Source organism: Anarhichas minor, unplaced genomic scaffold (assembly GCF_050575085.1).
Source record: "Anarhichas minor isolate MPS153535 unplaced genomic scaffold, ASM5057508v1 ptg000027l, whole genome shotgun sequence".
Taxonomy (NCBI): Eukaryota; Metazoa; Chordata; class Actinopteri; order Perciformes; family Anarhichadidae; genus Anarhichas; species Anarhichas minor.
Window position 1 is genome coordinate 21,417,501 of NW_027466473.1, and position 7,234 is coordinate 21,424,734.

The window sequence follows — 7,234 nt, forward strand, 5'->3', positions numbered from 1 at the left end:
GAGAGAGAGAGAGAGAGAGAAGAAAAAGAAGGAGAAGAAAAAGAAGGCTGAGGTCCAAATAATTTTCTAACTAAGCCTCCCGCTCCGTCTCCTGAAATCTGCTGACAAACAATGAAGGAGGTGAGTCGGAGCCAGCGAGCTTGGGGCGCTGCCAAAAAAGCCAGGAGGAGAGAGTGCAAAAAGGGGGAGGACAGGTGGGAGGGAGGGAGAAAGAAACACAGAGGGATTGAGGTTTGATCCATTGCTATCAGGAGTTCATTAGCTCCTGGAAGAGAGAGATGGAGGATGAGCAGCGCTCTGCCCTTCACTCCCCGCAACCCCGACTACCACCTCCATGTTTATCTACCTGCACCTCCACCTCCCCCCCCCCCCCCCCCAACTTCCTGTCGTCTGTCATCCTGACCCTCCCTGCTTCTCCTCCTCTCCTCCACCTTCTGTCCCCGCTGGCTTCACCTTCTCCGTCTTCTCATTTGTCGCCTTCACTTATTTGTCTGCAAACTTTCCCCTCTATCGTCTCAGCTGAAGTAAAAGCTCGTCTGCCTTCTTTTGTATTCATTTTAATTATATTTGACGGTTTTAAATACACATTAAGCACAAATTAAATCTTCCAACACTGTGAGTCAGAAGCTTATTTCCATCTTGGATCACCGGGTGTTCAAACAGCCAAATGAAGGTTTGACATACTGTTTCTGTCTGTTGTTTACTCGCCCGCTCCCTACACACACACACACACACACACACACACACACACACACACACACACACACTCCTGAAACTCTTCCCATCAGGAGCTCAAGCAGCATCTGTCAGCCTGTCCATCACTGCGCTTATACCGCCTTCAGACTTTATTATTTTTTTCCCTAAAGAAGAGCAGGAGGCAGCAGGCGGACTGAGAGAGAATAGTCTGAGATAAGAAAAATGGATAAAACCATATTTTTAAAAATGAATTTTTCTAGATGTAAACGAATTGCTGGCTGACAGATTTCTCGTGGACTGAAGTCCGAGGTACTTGAAGATGCTTAATGAAAAGGCCAGTGTCCCAGAATCCAACAAGCTAAACCCACGAAAAAAGAATGCGTTTTGTAATCCACATAATCATGAACTAGACCACATAGAGGAGGTCAAACAAGACCTGGGTCTGTCTCCCAGGAGACTTCTGTTCGTTCCCTGTGTGAAACGACAAGTCCACGTTGATTTATTTGTCACGTAAATCAAGTAGTTTTGGCGCCTAAACCGAACCAAGTGTTTCATGATCTTTTCCTAAACCTAACTTACTAGTTTCCCTGTGAAGATGGAAGTTTATTTTGAAAATACTGTATTCATGCAACAAGCAAAAATTGAAACTTGTCGCTGACTTTCATAAGAAAAAACACAAAAATTCAGGATTCACTTTTTGTAAGATATCATACGACCTGTTGTATGAGGATGCAAACAGTCCAAAACCCCAAAATATTCCACTTTCACTGATATACAACCCAAAATCCTCAAATTTAGCATTTGTGCTTAACGAGTAACATTCAAGAAATATCGATAATATAAAAGATTTGTATTCATACAGTAGGAACAGGAGATATTACAACACAATCTTGGTGAGAAGAGCTCTAATGATATCACTGTCAACTTTGTGGAAACAACATAGACTTCGCTGTGAACTATCACAAAAAAAGTAAAACGGATCATTAATTTCATCTGAAAAACCATCTGCTGCACCGAACGCCCCACTGCTCTTATTCAGTCTGCGAGGGACGAAGAGTTATGGAGCATATTCCAATTACTCCTGCAAAAGTCATCCTGCGATATATATATATATATATATATATATACACATATGTGTGTACCATTTCCTTCCTCACCAGTGATGTGTGCAGGTGTGCAGACTTTGAAAGTATCCGTTATAAACACGCCTGAATCACAGGGGCAGGAGAAAAAAAAGTGTGAAAATTAAAACATCCCCCTCTCCCCTTGAAGTCTGACGTCATCTCCTGCCCACTGAACAGCGGGTTAGCATTCACACACACACACACACACACACTCAAGAACCCACTAATGAGGTTCTACCACAGCAGGGTCATCCACTGAGAGCACACACTGTCAAAACACACACGGGTTAATGCAGAACAACCTGCCTGCAGCCTTTAATCCACCACGTGGATGGTTTCATGTTGCAAAAACGTGTACGGTAGAACACAGACTGCAGAGATCTAAACAGAGCAACCACACGAACTGAACGCACTCACAGGTTATGTTCGCATGTTTTTTTTGTGTCACTAGTAGTGCATCAAGCACATTTATTATATTAAAAATGTGCTTGACAATTGATTGGAAACACGGCTTACGTTTCCTTAACATAAGTCTAAGTGTAGTAAAAGATATATTCTTATCATGAGTCTTTATTATAAGTCCTATATGTCTCTAAACATCAAATTTTATATAATATAAATTCCCACTTTATCAAAGATAATCAAGTCTAAGAGACTACTATATGTTGAACATATTATTTATTGCTCATTCTGTCTACAATAAATCACATTTGTCGGTGTAAATATCGGAAATCCAATACCGGTCTGTTCTCGACTTACTAAATCACAGCACATGGAACTACACACCAAAAACAACACACACACACACACACACACACTCACACACACATCCTACTCAGCTAGTAGTAATACCCTTGTGGCTAACATGCTGGTTAGTTAGTTAGTAAGTAAGCAGAGCAGAGCGCAGCAGAGAGCTGATGACATGACAGCTAGCCAACCCGCCTCCAGGCAGCCACACACACACACACACACACACACACACACACAGAAATCCTTCAGCTCAGTTGGTTCCCATCCTTCTTATCCAACATGTATTTCTGCATCACACACACACACACACACACACACACACATTTGCCCTGCACCCTTCTTTATCAATGTGTGTAAAAAAACATGTATGTGCACATGGGAGGGGTGTGTGTGAGGAAGGTACAGTTTACGTGACGTCAGCGGTCCATTCATGAACACCCCCCCCCCATCTCCTCCTCCTCCTCTTCACTACGTAGCAGCTAATGCGATATAACGCACCACGTGGGGGTCCTTACCCCCTTTCCCAGCCAATCCCGGCTCAGCGCTTAACGCAGCAGACACAAACACACATGCACACGCTACGCTACACTCGTGAGGCTTAAAGAGGTCTGCATGCTGGAGTTTCCCATGACATAATGTACAGGGAGAGTTGATACATGCATACACACATTCCTCCTGGCTAAGTCAGATGAGGAGGGAGAGAAAATCACAGGGAAGGATGAGGAGGAGAAAGATGGGGTGATGGATGGATGAGAGGATGAGAGGTTGGGGAGTAAAAAAAAGAGCCGAGGATGGATGGAACAGAAGGATAAAAAGTAAAAAAGGGATGGATGGCGAATGAAGGATTTGAAACATGGGTGATTGGCCGGGCGGGCGGGGGGCTGTCGTCAAAAATGAAAACAGCTCTCATCGCTGTTCACTCGCCTTGTAAACAACCGCTGTCTCTGAGCGAGAGAGGCGAGCCTCGAGGGAGGAGGGAGGGGAGGGGGGTAAGGCAGGGGGCGGGGGGTGGATGAGTGAAAACAAGATAGCACTGCATCAGGAAGAGATATGAAAGACAGAGAGAGGGAGAGAGAGAGAGAGAGAGAGAGAGAGAGAGAGAGAGAGAGAGAGAGAGAGTTGCTATGCCCCCACACACCATGACTCATCTCCGGTTTCATACCCAGCAGGAGGGGTGTGTGTGTGTGTGTGTGTGTGTGTGTGTTGAGAGAGTTTGAAGAGTGTACGTGCATCTGTACTTGAATATGTGTTTAGAGTGAGCGAGAGGCACACCGAGTTTTTTTGGTGCACAAATCAAGCTTGTGTACGCGGACGAATGTGTGTCTGTGTGTGTGTGTGTGTGTGTGTGTGTGTGTGTGTATGTGTGTGATGGTGGGAAGAGAGGGGTGAGGGTGGCAAGAGGGGGAGAGGGGGGCTCCTGTCACAACTGGGAACATTTAACAAGTCCCCAGACGATTTCAGTTTAATTGATTCAAGACTGCAGCCAGTTCAGCTTCCCGTGTGCAATCAAAAATTGAAAAAAATAAAAAATAAAAATGTGGCTTAATTCTTTTACAGGTTCCCCGAAGCAATTATGAGGAGTAGGTGGCCACAACGTGCAGCTGAACATCACACCAGAGGCAGATGCCCCACTTACACCCCATTAATCCTGCTCACACCTGACTCCCTGCATCAGCATCTGCATCCACATGTCCTTGTTTTGTTTTTCAAAACATCCAACCAACCCAGGGATACAGACAGAGCTCTGACTTAAAGGAGATAAACAACAGCCACTCACCCCTCCTCTAAAGCCAGCTCTGCACAGCATGAAGCAGGAGGAGGAGAGGGTGAAGGAGGCAGAGAGGAGTTGCTCTAATTCCTTGATATGCGTGTGTGTGTGTGTGTGTGTGTGTGTGTGTGTGTGTGTGTGTGTGTGTGTGCGTGTGGTTGCGTGCTCAGCCTTCCTAAAAGCAGAGCTGCTCCCCCTCTCGCCTCCCTTTTTTTTTTAACTGAGTGAAGGAACCCTGCAACATCCTCCAGGGACTGTGCGGGTGCCTCCACCCTGCACCCAGACCTGCTGCTCTTCCACGCAACCTAGCCCGTCACACAACTTCATATCATATATAATGCGTGGCGACAAATGTGTGTGTGTGTGTGTGTGTGTGTGTGTGTGTGTGTGTGTGTGTGTGTGTGTGTGTGTGTGTTCCTGCTTTCAAATTCGCCTGCAAGTTACAACTCACATTCCTCTCCACGCCGCCGCAAATGGCCCCTTATTTTGTCGCAATTACGCGCAAAAATAAATAAATAACCACACTTGGACACTCTCCAAGTGCCCGCTCTCACACTTGATTCCCACCGGGGCGCGTTCACGTTCACGGGATTTTTTTTGCAGAGCTACAACGCGGCCAAGTTTACCCGGATCATTTCCTCTCCCTGCGTGCACTAACTACGCGTTGGCTTCAAACGGGTTATTTGCGTTCGTTGCACTGCGCGCGCGCACACACACGCACGCACGCAAACACCTCTTTTTCTTGACCCGCATGCACCGCTTCCGACACCGTGGAAGCGCCCCTGCTGCTGTGACTGACAAACCCGCTGCAAAAAAGTGCGTACGGAGCCCTGCTGCTAGCCTAGCACTGACATAGCACTTGCATCAGCAGCAGCAGCAGCAAAGTGGACTTCAGTAGTCCTGCAACACTCCCACTTTCCGTTATTTTCATCCCGCACATTATTACAGAATGTTTCTGTTTACCTTGATCGCAGACAGCTTCGGATGCAGAGACGTCCACGGTCCTGCACGGCGGGCGATTCCCAGAGATTAGGAGATCATTGGGAGCCTGGCACATGTAGTTTTATGGAGGAGGGTTCAGCAGTTCAGTTTGCCCACTCGGTGCCCTGGCAGCCCCGACTCCGGCTTCCACGTTTGGGTGACAGGACCGTCCCTTCCCCTCCCCTTCCCTCCTCCGCGCGGTCTGCGTTGACAGCGCGTCGGCTCTGCAAAGACCGGCCGCCGAGTCCAAATCCGAAATAAAAAATCCAAAAGTGGCAGCCAGACAGAGTTGCAGCCTTTTTTTCTACAAGTCGTCAACAACAACAACACCAACAAACAGCGTGTGGTTGTGGTGCTGGTGCTGGTGTCCGCCGCTGGTCCTGCTGCTGTTCACGGTATAGCAGCCTGCGAGGTGCGCACAACATACCGCTCACAGGAAAGCATGTCGCATTTTGCAGAAAAAAAAAAAAGCAGTCCAAACGTGGTGTCCAAAAAAAAGAATCCGACGATGTTTTCCTCTCCGGTGCCAGCGGTACGCGAGGAAAAGGGGAAGGGGGGGGGGGGGAGACAGAGAAGCAAGAGGAGGAGGGTTGATCAAATAAAAAAAGAAAAAAGAAAAAGGATGCTTTATTTCCAAACGATGAGTCAGAAAAGATCGCGAGCCAGTTTACGCAACGTCCCTCCTTCCAAAATAAAACGCGGAGCTCTCCCCCCGGTCTTCACTTGCCGCCGTGCCTCGCCTCCACTCCTCTAACCCGGTGGACGTGCACGCACGGCTCTTCGCACTAAAATGCACAGGCGGGTCTCGTCTTTCAACCTCTCCCCACACCCCCGAGGAAGAAGAAAGAAGACACCCAAAAAAAAGACATCACGGGGGGGGAAGAAAAAATCAGCTCTTATCATCAGCTTGAAAACTCTTTTGGCGCCATATTTATGGCGTACTTTCAATTCTCTGTTACCGCAAACTGCACTTCCTACTCTGAGAAATGCTAGATTACTGCGCCTCGGAGAGGAGAGGATGGGGACTGAACCCTCACCTGACTCACTCACTCCGTCAGCAGAACAGGCTCACATTTAAGGAGGGGGGGGGGGGGGGGGGAGGGAATGGGACATAAAAAATAAAAAAAACAGATGCATCCGTGGTTTAAATAACTAGTTTATGAAAACAATTAAGGTTTATTTCTTAATGGAGGACTCCGTCATGCGATGAACAGTGCATCTGCTTTCAAATGTATATGTTTTAAATTGATTTAGTTCGAATATGTATGCCCCTGAAAGAAGAGAAGAGTAAATTGCACAAATAAAATTCAATGAATTTGAGAAATATCTGCATATTATACGTTTTTTTAAAAGGTCTCCAAAAAAATTATGTCACCTAAATCATAACCTAAATCGCCTAAAAATGGCTTCATGTTAACTTAAACATCAGGTGTACTCATTGTAAAAATATGAATGCTGTATTATACTGTGACATATCCATAGACTGCAGGAAACATCACTGTACACACCTGTGTTGTATTAATAGTTAGATCTCAACCACAATCCATCCACCTACTTTTTATTCATTCTCACCTTCACCGATGACTGCTGTCCAAATAATTTGCAGCCGGTGCCCGAAGTTTAAAGCGAAGGCCTGTAGTTGCACTTTACTGTAAGTGATAATATCTCTCCACCAGTGATTGAGTTTTGCTCCTCGCAGTGATCCAAAAGGGAATAGTTGGCAAGTAAATTACCTTCCTTCACATTTTCTCCAAAATCTATATTTAAAAAGGGGAGGAGGGTGTTTGATCAATGCGTAATCTACCATCCACTGTCTCTAAATCACTGTCCTCTGCCCGTTATCTCAACTTCGCTCTGCTTTTATTTTTCTGCATCTAAAATGTCTGAGTCAATGAACTAATGGGACGATTCGACT

General features: G+C 46.2%; 1 protein-coding gene across 1 annotated transcript in view; it reads right to left on the reverse strand.

Annotated features, from left to right (window-relative positions):
* The window catches only part of jade2 (jade family PHD finger 2), a 162,024-nt gene extending 155,730 nt beyond the window's left edge, over positions 1 to 6,294 (reverse strand). Inside the window, exon 1 of the mRNA XM_076101398.1 lies at positions 5,302 to 6,294. The gene's annotated coding sequence lies outside the window, so the exon portion shown is untranslated. The remainder of the gene's footprint in view (positions 1 to 5,301) is intronic.
* Between the last annotated feature and the right edge of the window lie 940 nt (positions 6,295 to 7,234).